Here is a 17,841-nt window from a genome sequence, read left to right as displayed (position 1 = left end):
GCAGTGTGTGACGGAAGATCGGCCCGCGGAAAGGACCCATGCCGGGGAAGTTTGTAAGGAACTGCAGCCTGCGGAAAGGACTTACGTTGGGGAAGTTTGTGAAGGACTGTCTCCTGTGGGAGGGACCCCACAGCGGAGCAGGGCCGAGTGAGGAGCCCTCCTCCCCCTGAGGAGGAAGGAGCGGCAGAGACCAGGTGTGGGGAGCTGACCCCAACCCCCGTCCCCTGTTCCCCTGCGCCGCCGGGGGGAGGAGGGAGAGAGAACTGGGAGTGGGGTTGAGGCGGGAAGGAAGGAGGGCTGGGGAGAAGGTGTTCTAAGGTTTGGTTTTACTTCCTAATATCCTTGTTTTGATTTGATTTGTAGTCAATTAAATTGATTTTGTTTCTTCCCCAAGTTGCACCTGTCTTTTGCCCATGACCATAAGTGGTGAGTGATCCCTCCCTGTCCTTATCTCGACCCACGAGCCTGCCTTTATATATTCTCATCCCACCGTGGCCGGGGCGGGGGAGTGAGCGAGTGGCTGCATGGTGCTTTGTTACCGGCTGCGCTGAAACCACGACATGCCCAAAGAAGGAACTGTCACATCACCTCAGCTGCAGTGGTATTTCAGTCTCTCCATTACCTCATTCTGTGTGAACCTTTCCCATATCTCTTTAGAACCTATTTGTGAAACACAAAAATGATAATATGTTTATAAAAAAATTTGACTAACCAGCAAATAGTTTTGAAGACCATAATATTTAAAAGAGCACCATCAGGTCATTTGTTAATTCTAGACTTGCTCCTACATAGCCTAAGAGATTATGAAATTCATTTCAATAGAACTCCAGAATAGTTTAATTTCTTTTTTTAAACAGATTTCTGTAATAATAATAATAATAATAATAATAATGCCATCAATTATGGAAAATGTAAACTGACCTTGTGTTCAAGTTAGACAGGCTACTTGCAAAATGTGTCCTGTAACATTGGTGGTTATAACTTTTAAATAAATAAAACTAGTTTACCATTTCATCCCTCCTTTCTCTAAAAGGCATTTTGAGTTCCGCAGTCAAGAGAGACATGTAGTGCTGGAAACAAAATCAGAATTCATAGAATTAAGGAAAAAAAAAAAAAAAAAAGAGGCTGGAGAGGACCTCAAGACATATACTAACCCTCTTCTATCCGCCCAAATAAACCACAATTATGTCATTCCCAGTAGGTACTTGTCAACTCTGCTCTAAAGTATTCCTAAATTTGGAGACTCTATAACCTCCTCAGGCATTCTATTCCAGCGATAGCCTACCCAGCCATTAGAGTATTTTTTTCTCATTATGTCTAACCTAAGCCATGCTTGTTAATACCATTATTCTTATCCTCTCCATGATGGACATAATGGAGCAACATATACCTACTCTTTTACAGTAACAGTTTTTGAATAATAAAACTAAAACTGTCCTGGTTTTAGTGTTCTTTCCCTGAGGCTAAACAACCTTAATTCATATATTTTTTTATTCAAAAGATATACTCTGATACCTTTTGAAGCTGTCTTAGCAGCTTTCTTCAAATGGGCCACAAGTACGTGTCCTTCTTGAAGTGCTGTGCCCCAGACAGGACAGTCTCACTTCAGTTTGGTCTCACTAATGATAAATAGGTTTGAATTGTTACTTCCCATCTTACTCAGAGTCCACATAACTACATGAATTTATATCTCAGTGAAGCTGAGACAGGAAATAAACACATGAAATAACTGTTCTGCAGTTACAGACTTACCTGCTGTTTTGCTGAGATGTATCTCTTTGATTCCAAAGATCAAAAGGTATTTTCTTTTTCTCAGATCTAGAACTGTTTGGAATTTGTTAGAAAATGGCTTTTTCTCACCTTGATAGAAAATGTGAATGACACTTTTTTCCTTTTCTTAATTCTTCTCAAAAAGGATATGAAAATGCTTGGATGAATAAATTTCATTTATGACCTACTAGATCCTTATGAAATGCCCTCTTAAAAAAAACGTAATTATACATTTTGTCTGTTCTTTTTATATAAAACACTTATTTTGCTGACAAATATAAAATTAGTACTTTTTTATTCTTAATCATTTATAATCACTGGAATTGTTACAAATATATTAAAAGTAATTTTGTACAGCCTGCTGTCCACAGAAGTGATATAAAATATGTTGCATTTTAAACCTATGTTATGAATTTCAAAAGCTATTAAAATAGCTTGAATAGATGTTCAAATAACAAAAGCACATTAATAAAAATAATTATTTTCATCCATTTCCTAGGCAATTTATGCCTGTAGTCTTTTGGGGCTTGAGTATTATTTAAAAGTGTATAGAAAACAAAAAAAAAGTGTCCCAGGAGTCATTACAGTGACTTGAATATGCTTTATGCCATGTTAATTGACTTCACACATCATCTGGATATAAACTCAGAGTAGACTAGGCAGGAAATATATAGTTGAAGTAACATTAATTATTCTGCAGTCACATACTTGATATTTTCCTGTAAAATATCTGTTTCATTCCAGAAGTCAAAGTTCTTCTCTAAAAGAACACCACTATGAGGTCTAGAGCCGATCCAAAATGCGTATCCCTGCTGCAGATAAATATAACCAATAATCGTTATTTTTGACCTCTCTTACTGTTCAAAAAAAAAAAAAAAGAAATTTAAAAAAAAAGGTATGACATACTTGTGAAAAATCAGAATATGAATCCTATTTGGAGTGTTTTAAGAGCAGTTCAGATGCCTCTTTCTAGGTTAATGTTACACATCACTTATGATGCTCTCTGATATTTCCACTGGTGAGCAGGGACAGTGACAGAGTGGAAATTTGCTTTCTATCATCAGGTCAGAGGATAGGAGAGAGTCGGCCTCTCCTGTGAGTCACAAGTTATGGTCAAGCCAACAGAGAGTATTGTTTCTCCAGTGAGTTACTTGTAGAGGAATATGGAATAATAACACAGTAACAGTAGTGTATATATGGTAACAGTCCATATAGTACAATATGGACTACTGCACAATATGTTACTACATAATAATTTAACTTCTTTCACAATGCCGCTAATGCTACAGACTTCTACTAGTAAGTGGTGTGTCACTGGTAAGTAGGAAGCACACCACAGCTTCAGGTCCTCATTTTGCATGTCATAATCAAGGATGAACATTTTGGTCTGAAACCACATTGAGGTTTCCCCACTACTTCTCTTTCTTTGAGGTCACAATAGCTGCAACTCCTTTCCTGTGACATCTGACAGAGAAATAAACACTAATGTAATCTACGGTGCAGGTATTTTTATTTCTAACTTTTCTGAGAACTATGCTATACCAACATTGAAAGTATCTTCGGATACACTTTGAAGGCCAGAAACAGCAAATGGGAGTCATGCCATATGTCTCAAAATGTCTCATCTTGGACCAAAACCCAGCTCTGTGTGCAACACATCTAACAGTTTTTGGGGACAGACCTGTGAGTTGCCCAATTTTTCCCTAGGTTGACTTCAGTGAAGAGCACCAGAGCAGTAACTATTCCTCAGTATGCAGCCATGTCCAGGCCCACCCATTCCCAACCACAGACCCTTCACCAAGCCCCTCATTCAATTTGTGTCTAGCCTTCCTCAGGTTAGAGGAGGGGCTGCAGAGCTAGTACGTTTTGTTAATAAATGCCTTTAGTCCACCATGTGGAGAGACATGTTTTCTCCCTTTTGACACGCATGTGTGGGAAAAATTGTGCATTGTCATATCTTTACCTAGAGCAGTGTCATCCTTTTTAGACATGACATCCTGGGGTAAATCAGAAGTAACTAACTTAATCCTGCCCATTCTCTCTACTCTCATAAACGGACCCATGTGAACTCAAACTCCCCCAACATGAAACTATGAAACAGCTGAGTCCATCACAATGTATTGGAGATGCTGACAATTAAGAAAACCGTAACTAGAAATGTTGCCTCAAATGTACACCGAAAGTGGTCATAGGTAATGGATTTCTCTGAATTTTGCAGCAGATATTACATTACCCTTGAGGGTTGACCTGTGGCACTAGACGATGATAGACATTCAATTTTAGTGTTGCTGCTTTTAATCAAAAGTTGTCAATCACACTATATTATTTCAACCAAAATTAAACAGAGGCTTGCCCATGTCAGCAAATGCTCTCTGGTAATGGACAAGTGTTTCATATGTTGCTTTATTTGTATTTAAGTCCAAGTTTTCATAAAAATACCCTGGGGTTTTAGGTTTTTTACTAACATTCAGTTATCACTTCCAAAGTGCATCATATCCTACTAGAAGAATTCATGAAGTTAATATACTGCTGACATTAAACCAAAAGATTTTCTTTGTTTCTATAAGTTCAGAGTGAAAAAGAAATATTAAAAAAAGTCAGATAGAAACGAGCTTTATGGAAGGTCATTGAAGGTGAAAACAATTCAAAACAATCCTTTTGAGGGGCTTGTGGTTTTTTTTTAAAGAAAACAATAATTTAAAGTTAAATTAATTTGGGATGCAATAGTCTCCCTGAGGTTCATGCACGTGTATACGTGAAATTCACTATTTCACTCAATTGGCTCACAAAGCCTTCCTTCTAGATACTGACCACTAGCCACAAACGGTGAGTTCCCAGACAACTGCTTTTGCAAGCCAAGAGCAGGCCAAGGCTGCATGCTCCTGAGAGAAGTCCACATGGGTCAGTCATTTGAGGATTCCTGACAAAGTCCAGTTTACTTTCTGCTTTCCCAAGGGAGCCTTACTGAAATACTAATTTATTTTAGGTATATTTCTTTGGTAATTAGTAAATGTACGTCTCAAAAAATACAAGAGTACAACAGACTTTTTATTGAGAAGGGCAAAGTAAACAAGGTAAACAACACTATATTCAAGTAAAAATTAACATCTAAAACTGAAGCTTACTTCACTTGTTTCTTCTATTCAGTGTTAGAGAGTTTATGTACAAACTAAGTAACATGAACCTTCCAATGGTCTCATTAACTTTTGATTAGTTACACTGTGATAAAATGATCTGTATTTTAAATAATGGACAACAAAGTCTACCCTTTGTTTTAAAACTGTTTCAGCGCTTCAGGTATCTGAAATTTTCCAGCTCAAATGTACTAATTAAAATGTTTTTCCTCTTACATTAACATCTGTTTCCAATTAAGTGATCACCGTTTAAAAAATCAACAACAAAACCCATGTTTTTACTATGGCAAGAATAAAATAGCCCACTGTACGACTATAAAAAATAAAAGTGGTCACACTGCAATAATCTGAAAGGCTGAATTAGGCTGTAGACTGTAGTTATTAAAGGAAGTCATGCAGAAACATGCCCTTTAGCATGATACTTATTCTAAATTATATTACTCTTTTAAGTGCTTATTTTACCATGTGAATCTTTAAATTAAAAATTAGGCAGTTTTAGGTATATCCTGGAATGGCTTGTTTTCATCTTGTTAACCTGTAACCTTTTATCAAGTAAGACCAGCCAAGTTCACTAACCACCTATGCAAAACAGTTGTTCTGTTTGAAATCCATCACCTCTGCTTTTACTTATTTTTCCTTCTTTCCTCTAAGCCTCAGGTTGTTTCTTGCACATTTAGAAACCTGTGCACTATAACCCCCAGAGATCAAGATGAATGGGAGGACGATGTGATCTGTTCTGGGCCGGAATGGTGTGCTGTGGCTAAGCCTGACCAAGGGTTATAGGAAGTTATTCTGCTTCAGCTTCTTCATGATTGTAACAACGCGGGACTTTTTTGGTTTAGTTTTAAAGGTTCAGTTGTTGCCGAACAAGTAGAGGCTGCATCAAGGTCAGAGTGTTTATTATTATTATTATATTAAGTATCAATCTGGAAATTAATATAGTTAGGAATATGGACAAAACACAACAAGATTGTGGAGCAAACATACCCAGGGACATACCTGTGCAAATTTCACTTAATATATTTGAAAATTGGTCCAGGTTTACCCCATGAAATGGGAGATAGATTGAAACGCTGCTACTACCACCTGGTAAATGACTTCTCTGTGTCAACTTCTCTGGCTAACTTCTCTGAACACTGAGTAAGCAGAAAGTAAGCAAACTGTTTAAGAGCAGTAGTAACATAAAAGCCTCTGCATCAGTTTGGGTGCTTAAATCCGGCATGCAGGTGTGAGTTGACCTATGTACATGTTTACTTCTGCTCTGAAGAGCAAAGTAGGTGGGAAAAGTGTAGCATGACCAGAGGCTTAGTTCAACGGACTATCTCAGTCAGAACAAGGGTCTTCAAGTATGTAGGCTGGAAATAATTTACTACTCTGCAGAAATGGAAGAAGAAAATGCAAGGACAATTCATGCTGGATATATTCTGCAGGTAATCACAGGGTGGAGAATGCCTTTCTGCTTTGAATGATGCCTAAGTCTGAATCCAGTCCCACCTCACCATCCTTGGCATAACATTGCTATGGGATCAATACTACTCCTTCCTATGTCCCTGGCCTCTCAGGCATGCTGTTTAGAGCAGGAACCATGCCATCTCATATATTTTATTTGCAAAGCATTTATCACAGTAGGGCTCTGTCTCTGATTTGAGCCCCTGGTACTACTGCAATCCAAACATGAAATAAGAACACCACCACAACCACAGGAAGAAGCAAGGGAGTTAAATGAAGTAAAGACTTAATACATGCCACATTTTAGCAATTCCCCTTAACCACACAGTTCAGAAGAGGTCATTTCATCTAGAGTGGTTTGATTATTGGGTTGTAATAGACAAAGCTTTAGTTTACCCTCAGGGATAAAAAAATAGGTCAGCTTTTCATTAACAAAAAAAAAAGAAAGTAGTTATTTAAAAATTGTTATGATATGTTAGACCATTAATAGCAAGATCATAAGCACACTTAAGTAGGTAAGAAACAAGTTACTATGAGGAAGTAGGCCAGTAAAACATCATGAAGTGATTTAACTCATCTCTAATTAATGGAAATTCTGGATCTGTTTTATTCACATTACACAGTTTATGATTTCCTCTTGACTATTTGTTTTTCATCATTCCTTAAACTTTGAAGTTGCGCATCTTTTGCAGCCTGGTACATTACCAACTAAGATAACTGTCATTTGACAATGAGCCCAGGTGATAAGTTCATTCTTACCTTTTTGGTAGCCTTATGTTAAAACCTATTATGTCCTTCCTACACCAGGATTAGATCATAAATCCAAACATAGCTTCCTCTTTATCTTTTTTTTTTTTTTTTTAAATAAACTTAGACTATTGGCCAGAAGCAAAGCTGCTGCTTCTTTTATTGCTACACAGCAGTAAATCTTCTCCTGCTGCCTAAAGAACTAAAATACACCTGGAAACTGTCTTGCTACTTTAGTGTATGAAATTCTTAGGAGCTGCTTTGCACTTACATTCTGTTGCCACCAACCATCCTTTACTTGGAAATAGAAGAAATTAGGTTTTTTGCTTATGAAGAAATTTATAATCATTTAACTGTAATCCCAAATCACCTATTGTATCATCATTAGGACTAAATCTTCCTGCTTTATCTACAGCATTTTAATATGCATCTCAGATAGAGCAAATATGATAATATGTAATTAATGACGTCCTGCAACTTCTCTTTTACAAAAAAATTCCTGGAACTCCTGTGAAGCAGTTACAATTAGTTACTGACAAATAAGAGTAACTACAGACTGAAGAAGTCCAGCTCATACAGTCACAATGAGAAAGGACTAAAAAAATACTTCTGTAATTCTTGCAAGAGGAATCTCCAACCCAGCTACTTCAATTTTCATTACTTGTATTTTTATATATGAGACAAAGTAGGTGTTAATTATAAATGAGGAAGATAAAGTGCCACAACCAGGTCTGCATTATCATGCAAAACATGTAAAAACGGAAATACTCAAGCTTAGAAGTTGTATGCCTATGATGCATCATCTCTGCAAGTTAACTGAAAGGAGGAAGGAAATCCTTTTAGAGCTGTGCATGGGTAGCTTGTTTTTTTTTTTTCTTTTTCACTGAAAGTAGAAGTAACAGTTGAATATAAATATTTACTCTGGATTTTTTATGTTACTGAAAATATTTGCTATATATTTTTCTCTCTCATATATACCTTAGTGACTTGCTGGATTGAGATAGAGACAGGGAAAATAAATTTTATGGAAACATTTGCAAGTCTAGTCCCAGCTTCTTTTCAATTAATGGAAGGAACGCATTTGCCCAAATTCCATAAATGGAATACATATGCCTTACTAACATAATGTTGCACACAATAGCTTGATAAACCTGAAGAGGTCTAAGATTAAACAATAAGAATGAAATATCACTAAAAACATTATTGAAATACTGAAATAGCATATCCAAGCAGATTTTTAATGAAATATTTGAAAGTGCACAATCCAATTGCTTTCTCAGACCAGGCAAAAAGAATTAGAGCAATCAGAGCTATACTAAGTTTGGTAGACAGTAAAAAACCCAAACTTGTTATTTCCTTCTTTCAGCACAAGGCATCCAGATAGATATCTTAACTTTTCAATCAAATTTAAAAAAATGTCACCAGCAAACTTCAAACATTAAGAAAATAAACTTTGAAATAAGCTTCAGTACGAAAGCTTGAGTGTGACAGAAATACAATTGTGCAAATGATACTTCTGTAATAATATGGGAGGCATTTGTCATTTCAATGCAACCCATGGATGTTGAAAACAGTAATGGATAATAGGAATTAATTGCTGGTCAGAAGGTTTAGGACCAAGATCAAAATATGTCTGAAAAAAGAATTATTAATCACACAATGATTGTTCCTTCTCTCCCTTAAAGGCATTTGAAGTACATAGCTATTGCATGATGTAGAATTCAGAAGGACAGTATAAATTTACCATTTACATGATGGGCTTCATAGATCTAACAGTAATCATAGGGTTTCAGTATAGCATATGCAAGAGTCTCTTGTTGCAGTCATTATAGGAATTTCATTCTGGTAGTGTTTCAGCAAATTGCACTAATCTAAGTAATTTTAATCAGCGCAGGCTATCAAAGAGGACAGTGTTGGAGTAGGGATCATGAGTTTCCAATTGGCTCATCAGACTTAGTCAAGGCTTATTTAAGGCAAGTATCTGAAAGAAATCATATGTGCAGATTTACAAAAGGAACAGATCCTTGTTTAAACAACAGCAAAACCAGGTTAACTCTTTTAGTGGACTGTTATTCTCTCCATCTGTCCTGAGCGTGCAATGTGGCTCTTCTACTGGTATGAGCCCTTAGGCCCACCAGCCACCATTTGAAGTATTTCAGCTCACACTGTGGACTATTAGCAGTGTTGCCTCTTGGACCTCTATGATACATTAGCTCTATCTGTAGTAATTCCATGTCTCATTGGCAGATGCAGACCCTCATTAAATAAATAAGTGAATACATTTAAAAGAAATTTTTACAACTCTTCTCCCTCCTCCCTCTATATAAATGATACATCAAAGTGCTAACTTATAAAGTGGTGTGATTAACAGAAGATGTCACCATGAAAAAGTAGCAACATTAGCAAATACAAAGCCTTTTTCCTTTTCTTCAGTCTGTACATAACTGTCACACTTCATCCAAAGCAAAGTCACATACCTATTGTTTCAGAAATTGCTTGACTTTCAAAGTAAAATTTGCATCCTTTCTCACTTCCTATTTTCTGGGTTTTTTAACAACAGCTTTTATGTTACCGTTGCTACAGTATTGGCCCAGTTAGTGTAGGAAAAACCACTCCGCAACTGAAAGAAGGAAAAAAGAACCATCACATCCACCCAATGGAAGGGATCTTTGCTGCAGTCTGTATAGGAACCTCTGGATTACATCACTTTCACACTCTGACTCATTCTGTGCTCTTCATTTTCACCCGGTATCTGCTGCCCCAGAGGAGTCAGGGGGCCATGAGGTTTCCAAGTGGGGTCTGTTTCCTTTCCACATGGGACTGCCCACCACAATTTCTCCACTTTGCTGAAAATGAAGATCCTTCTCTTCCAAATCAATAGAGCCCAGACACTTCCCTCTAACTGCTCAACACAGCAAAGCTTTTAAACAAATACTTAACTCGAAACTCAGGAGCAAGTCCGGCAAGTCATGTAACCATGTGGCCAGTTTCCCCTGCCATCAATTATACCTGGCATACCAGTATACCAGTGAAGCAAATGCTTAACATACATATACGTATGAGACACTTTATGAATAGCAACAAATACAAATCGCGCATTTAAAACTGAATGTATAAGGTAAAGCTTCTTTAAGTCAAAGAACTTAAATAATCTCGGTAACTAGAACTTGTATTCAAAAACTTGGGACTCTGCTGCTGATGTCTGCAATTTTTAGGGACCTGAAAATTCACTAAATGAGCAACACAACGCCAAAACCCAAATCTAATCAATCAAGAAATATGAATAAGGTTATTGTCTTGCATGACCTCACTACCCCAGAAACTGAGCATCAGAGAAGAAAAATCTTCATTTAAACTAGCTTTAAGATCAACTAACATTGAATAACTCTCCTGGAAAAATACGATGAGTCATTTCAGTTCTTTAGACAGACCCCAGTAGATGGCATCAGCTGGCCAGTAAAGTCATACATGCTTCTTTTCACGTAGTACAAAACTAGAGCATGAGGAGGCACTTATTAACAAACAAGATAATTTTTACTTCCACAAGAAAAAAGCTAGCCACTGAAGGACAAATGCAGGCATCCATTAGTTTGGTTCTTTTGAGAAAAAGAAATAGATCGTTGCTGCAGAAAAGCTATGTCCTATACACAAGATCTTATTTTTACCTATGAACATTTTAAAGTATGACAACACTTGCTTTATTGCAAGTGGGGATATTTCTCCCAGCTATGGGATATATCCCAGATATTATATCCCATATCTGGCACAAATGGAACCCTGATTCATGACTTGGAATCTAGGTGCTACTATAATACAAATAGTGTTACTTAGTAGTAGTACATTTATAGAAGATGAAGTAGAGTTCAAAGAAATTGTATAGAGAATAAGTCCAGATCATTAAAAATTACTATATTCACCTCTCATAGTTGGAATATAAAAATGCTTATGGTTGCTATTTGATTTAAATGAAAAAAATATAGAAAATAAAATGAACCAGGAGCTGATCTTCCTTAGCTAATAAGGGGTCTGGTTTTTATACCTATGCAACAAACGAAAAAGACAAAGGTAGATGCTCTACCATATGTTGTTTATTGAATAGAGTTTTCTCTCTCATGCTAGTTTTCAAAATGAGCTGTGGAGTTCTTCTCTTGCACTTTGGATTAGCTAAAATACTTCCAGCACCGAATTATTTATCATGCTACTTGAATTTGCTAATCATTCTTGTAATTAACTCCCTAGATCCTATTTGCAAACTCATTGTTATCATCTATAGAATTATATACCTAGAAAACTGCTTTTCTGTGATTTAACAATCTCTTGATTAAATTCTATTTACACCTGCGGCAAATAATGAAAAGGTACCTTAAGGTAGCTTTCCATTTTCTCAGTTCTTTATTCATTTCCTCAAAAGCCAGAGGCTTTGTAATGAAAAGTCAGTCAGCTATAGTGAATGAGTAACAAAATGCTGTTGTTCACAGTACATACATATCTGTGTAACTTTTATTAATGATTTGTGCTTTTCACTTTCAAGAGCGTGATTTAGTCATTCACTTAAGAATGAACCTAATATTAACCACACGAGCGATGCTGCTAATGTGTTTATAAGTAGACAGATTCCATATACTTTATTGGACCTAAAGCAGCGTTCAGGTCACCGAGCCAGAAACAGGCACAACTGAACTGCTAAGGCTATGTCACAAATCTGGTGACGTGGTTGATAGGAGGATTTTAAGCCTCTGACAGGGAGCGAAGTCAGGTTGGCACTTACTCTCCTGCACTAAAAAGAGCATCTTCCACTGTTACTAAGCAGCTTCCTTCAATTGCCTTTTCCTCCCAGAACGGAGGAGCATTTCCCCTACTGAAAACACTGCGCACTGGGCAATAACGCTGCTCGGCAGAAGAATTAAACCAGCCCTTGTCCCTCAGTGGCCCTGTTAGGGAGGAGGAGGGCAAGTCCAAAGTGGCAGCTCTGCACGCTGGCCACCTGGGCAGCCATGGGACACTCTTTCTCAAAGTGGAACTTGGCTGGACACCCTTCTTACCGCAGCTGCTGGTACAGGGACCAGGTATTCATCCTCCTCCAAACTAAAGGAAAATTTCAGGATTCCAGAAGCACTCTCCTCTCTGCACGCCCACTGATGTACCAGGCGGTGGGCCGGTACTCCTCCTTATTCCCTCACGTAACAGTTAACTCTGGGGGCCCAAAGCAGAAGGTGGTAAAGCAGAGGAGGAAAGCTGGATGAAACAAGCTGCCTGGTGTTATTTAATCCCATTTTCTGAAGATATTTTTTAACTCACCAGTGCATTCAGCATTCCCCCCCAGGTACCTGTTAAGTGGGAGTAAGTTTCAAAGGTGGTTTTTTTTCACAATATAAGCAGTAAATAAAAATATGCTAGATACGATGAATGTTGGGATGTGTCTGCTTTTTGTCCATGCATCCGGCTCCAATTGACTTCTTATTTTAATCCACCATCATGCTATGTAAACTTTCCTTTACAGCTGAACTCAATGATATCATAATGTAGAAGGAAATGAGCTATTCTGAATCAACAGTATTAACTTCTATTTTTGGAACTAGCTGAACATGTGGTTCACTTATCACTATTTGATAACTTTTTTGATGATTTATTTCATGTATGGTAAAGCAAAATTATCAGATTTAGTATTCCCACTTACTGAGTACTATACGCTTTTTAATTCTTACATTCAAAGATTTCATAGCACCTTATAGCTAAACATATGAATATTTTCTTTTCCCTCTTGCAAAATGATTTACACTGCTTCCTGCTGCTCCAATTGTGATACAACAAACGAATATTTTTAGAACTATTTTTACGTTATTTACTGTTATAATAAACCCCATCTTTTAACTTGAATCAAAACATTTTGAATGCAGTCCAGTAGGTGACTGGCTGTTTTGATTTACTTTGCTGGAGACAAGCTGAGATACTTTAGTAATAGGAAGGGAGGGGTTCTATTTCACTGTCTGTTAAGAAAAGGATTAAGCAAATTAGCTCATGAAATGGGAAAAACACTGGAAGAACTAGATGCATACATCTTCCATTCACGTCATGCCTTCACTTAAAAAAGTAAGCAAGCCCACAGGCTGTTAGAAGTATAAAGGGATATGACTGACAGCTAGTCCAGATGTTGGTGGTCAAAAGTTTTGCATCAAACACATCTTTCAAATAAGTTTTTATGACAGCTTCTCGTACACTTTCAGGGAGGTGTTTGTGAAGTGTTTTCTGCATGGTGTATGGTACACAGGTACGAAGTGATTTCAATGCATTCTGACACCGAGTTTTTGCATCTCTACAGCCGTGGGCATAATGTAATAATCTTAAAGGCAACCTTTGTGTGGGCAGCTGTTACAGGACATTTTGATAGATATTTCCCTTCCTTGGGTATTTATTTGAAACGGAGATTGTTTTCTAGCATATGGTCTGGGTCTCGTGGGTAGAGAGAAGGAGCAGAAGATTGTCAAACAGGGAGTATATCTGCCTTTACTCACAAGTGGCAACTGAAATATTACGCCTTTTCTCCAGGTGTTTCTTAATGAGGTGGGCATGTCTACCCTCACTTCACTAGCTTTCTCAGACAATGGAAAACTATTTATAAGGTCTAAATAGTATCATTTACATTTTGTATCTTGTCTGATTTCCTCACACCACCAACTACAAGAATACTGCAGGGCAAAATAGTAGCCATATACAAGTGCTTTTCTTTCATAGTTAAAAAAAATATTAAAAAGGACACTATTCCATTTGAACCTGTCTGAACTGTCAAATTATGTTGTTGTGTACAAGCACTACTCATGGTGAAGCTATTTTGCAGATATAAGTAATTGCTTCTTGTAAATTACTGTCATTTAGTTCCAGAGAATTCATTTTAGTTTCTCTGATCACTCTCCATTTTTCTCTTTCTCCTCATTGGTCTGTTCAGATAATACATTATAACAGTCATTAAAGGACAAGAACAAGAGATTACAGTAAAAAAAACAATAAAAATCATCATCTTCAGATTTGATTGCCAAATTGGCGAATATCTGGTTAAATGTAAGAGAGATGCTGATCCACATGAGTTTTAGCATCAGGCACTCAACTTGAACTTTAGGAATGATAGATTCTTCATTTTCCCTCCACTTTCAGATACATTTTAAATATAACAAACACAGAAGCAGAAACAGGTTTTCTATTATGGGATACTTCACTGAATCGTTTTGAAGTATAGAGGAGAGGTTGCACATAGACTGCTAAAAATTAAACTTCCATCATGTGCTTCTAGTCTTACAAAACAGCATAAAAGTACAGGTAGTCTTCTCATTTCAAAAGGTTGAAACAGGGGGAGTTGCTTCTGATCAAACCTAATCATCACGTAGGAACATTTAACTAAAAAAAAAAATTGTGGTACAGGAAAAAAAAATTACTGTGATCATTACTATGATGTTCTTCAATACAGAAATTAGGCATATATTTTTATTAACTCATTTATATTAAGCATTTTCCTGCAAGAGCTTTTATCGCTATTAGAAAAAATAACTCACCTCCTGTTGCTTCATATTCATTTGTGCTTTAGATGTACACAGAATTTCTCACCTCTTCACAATCTCAGCATGCTCTATACATCCACAGTATGTCTCAGGTATACCAGACTGTGTGAGGGCTCTGTTCCAGTGCAAAGTCAGAACGTTAATTTAAACCACAAATGGACCAAAATGCTAGAAAACATATCCAAGCTGTGATTTACCTTGTGCAACTTGTTCAGAAGGATGAGTTTCTCAGTCAGGCAAGTTTGAGCCTGAGCAATGCAGATGGAGTGACCTAGGGCAGAGCATTCAGGCTCCCCAGTGGTTTACAGTGACTGTTCTAGGCTGGTTTCCAGGCAGATGAAATCCGTCCTTTCTCAATCTACACATATGTCTGTTCATATGTTTAATCCTATGTAGAAACTGGGGTTGAACTCTGGACCATTATCTAATACTAGACAGTATTCAGGCTGAAAATGGAAGTACATTTACTGCCAAATTCAGACAGCTGTTACCCTTGTATCAAGAGTCTTTAATGTTTATACCCAAAACCTTGGATTTCAATTTTTTCACAACTATTCAACTTTGAACATTTAGGATGAAATTTCTTACACTGTTCTCAGTCTTTGACTGGAGTGTTTAATGTAATTATATACCAAGAAGCACATGATTTGTCAGCTGTACTATTCCTTTAAATAGTTACCTAGAATCAATTTATATTTAAATCTCTCTCCTTCCATATCCATAAGAATTTGTGCTAAATTTCTTTTGGAAGTTGGCAAAACATTCTATATAATTGAAGTTAAAATTTCCATTTATTTCTAATTTTAGACGGAGGTTTTATTGCTCTATATTTGAAACATTTATATGCAATGAATATGTCAGCTTTTTAGCAGGCTATACTATATTATTTGCTTTCAGGCAAACACAAAAATGTAAAGTATTTCTGCCTTGTAAGCCTTCATTTACATTTAAAGAGTAATTTTAAGATAATAGGATTTTGCGAATGGAATTTAGCCGTGGACTAGCTGTTTGCCAAGAACTGTTATGTCTCCTAAGCAGGCAAGACTGCTGCTTCTCGGTAAGAATTTTATTTAATTCTGTATAGATGACTACAACAGAGTCACAATGTGACCATTAAAGGTGACACTGAAATTTAGTAGAAAGATCAGAAATGCAAAAATAAATAGAAACATGCACTGCCTATGAAATTAAGGTGATAGGACTGAGTTAATAAACTACTTGATTTAATGCTGAAAGACTCTTTCTATGGAAAGAATCCTGTCTTTCTATGGAAATAATTTTACTGGCAATTTAGTAGTTTCTCAGCATCTTCTGCATTTCTTTGTTTCACTTACAACTAAGATGATTTCCTAAAATGAATGTAGAAGTGAAACAAATCTTTTGGATAGTAACCAAACATGCTTTTACTCCTCTAATATTTTCTCTTTGTATGTGTTGAGAGTATTAATAGTTTCATCCACCTTGAATCTCAACCCAAAATATTTTGCATATTAGCAAGCTAGACTTACTTGGACTGCTTGGTCTGGTACTGTACAAGTCATTCATGCATAGACCAACACTGTGGTAGAAGGGTATCAGGATTTGCTGAAATACAATCTAGTGGTTACCTGCTAGTTACCATCTCTCAAATGAAACTGTTAATTGACTATGTAATCATTTGTAGTCTATCCAGCCTGTGAGCTTAAACTACTCCTGTTCGAGGTGGTTAAGTGAAACTCTGCAGCTATGATGTGAAACTGCTAGAACACCCAACCCTGCATCTTGGCAGGGAGATGCGAAAGCTGAGAAAAGCTTTTAAAATCTCCTCTTGTATACAAGTATCTTTGTCAGCACTTCTCATCTCTTTCAAGTTAAAGTTGTAAGGTTAGCTTAGTCCACTTTTTGCAACGGGTCAAAAATTGCCTGCTTGGCTTTGCACAGAAATGGAAGAGGAGCTCTCATCATCAATATTGCCTCTCAGCTGAGGGCTCTGGTTCTTCAAAGCTGCTTTGCTGCTACTGCCCACCTCCAAACGTCATAGTTCATTTCATGGAAAAACATCAAACCGATTAATTTAAACTACTATTGAAAATACTTTAAACTAGCAAATGTTAAGGAAGTTGCACCTTAATTTCCATTAGTTCTTAGCTTTCATCCAGTCTAGAGAGATGTAACTTAAACAATACGGATATGCCTCCAGCATAACAATGAGACACTGTCGGGATGAGTTAGAGAGAGTGCTGAGAGTGAGCTTAATGAGAGTGAGTCATTGAAGCAAATAGACCCTTACATGTACAGGTAGGCATAGATTTGCACAATTCTTTTTGTTTTTATACTTGTAGCTTAATAGAGTTGCTTTGGAAACCTGCAGTGGTTTGGCAGAAGTTTGTCATATCCTGTACTTTTTGAAAGAAATAGGCTCATCAGATTGGTATTTCTTTCATGAAACTTTGCTTTAGCAGACAATTTCCAATTCATTCTGAGCAGGTATTCCTACACCATCCCAAGCTTCATCCTAACCACATTAAAACAAACAACTGACTTTTCCACTGTCTATCAGTAATAGATCTGTGGATATAAGATAAAGGTGAAACTGCGACTGAGATCTGGGATTCAAATTCCTTTGCAACTGTTAAATCAATATTTGTTTATCCAGCCAAAAACTCATAAGGGTTCAATATAAAAAAAATAAAATTACTATATTTACACTCAATCAGAGCTATAGCAACTTTACAGAGTCATGTCCCCATGCTTCTTTATGTAGTTTTTCATCCTAAATTTTATTTAACTCCAGTTTAGATAGAGTGACATCTAATAAAAAGATATGCCTGGTTCTGGAATGAGTAAATTCTATCTTACTGAAATCCTTAGGGTATTTTCATTCCTTACAGTGAAAACAGTACCGTATCCAATAATTTTCAGAATAATTTTGTGAACCTTACATTCAGTTGTAACCATCTAGAGCACTTTTAATGGATTTCCCATGGTAAAAGTTAAGCTGAATTTTACTCACAGGAACTGATTGCCTTAGTCATCATTTCATCAGGCAATTTCAACATTAGCCCTTATACACTGCAAGGAAAAAATATGAGCAACAACAATCTAGTTATCTAAATAACTTGCTGTCTGACTTTCCATCTTGATCCTGTACAGAACTGTCACAACTGGGTTAGCAGAAACCTTTTTTATGTTCTTACACAAACTTGGTGATT

The 17,841-nt window shown here is 36.8% G+C and overlaps 1 long non-coding RNA gene across 1 annotated transcript in view; it reads right to left on the bottom strand.

Moving 5' to 3' along the window:
• The window catches only part of LOC115346415, a 51,149-nt gene extending 36,202 nt beyond the window's left edge, over nt 1–14,947 (bottom strand). The window contains exons 1-2 of the long non-coding RNA XR_003925133.1: nt 14,848–14,947; nt 14,645–14,765 (exon numbers count right to left, since the gene is read on the bottom strand). This is a non-coding gene — a long non-coding RNA (uncharacterized LOC115346415). The remainder of the gene's footprint in view (nt 1–14,644; nt 14,766–14,847) is intronic.
• Between the last annotated feature and the right edge of the window lie 2,894 nt (nt 14,948–17,841).

This window comes from Aquila chrysaetos, chromosome 9, assembly GCF_900496995.4.
Source record: "Aquila chrysaetos chrysaetos chromosome 9, bAquChr1.4, whole genome shotgun sequence".
In the NCBI taxonomy this organism is placed as follows: domain Eukaryota; kingdom Metazoa; phylum Chordata; class Aves; order Accipitriformes; family Accipitridae; genus Aquila; species Aquila chrysaetos.
This window is presented reverse-complemented; position numbering and strand designations above follow the sequence as displayed.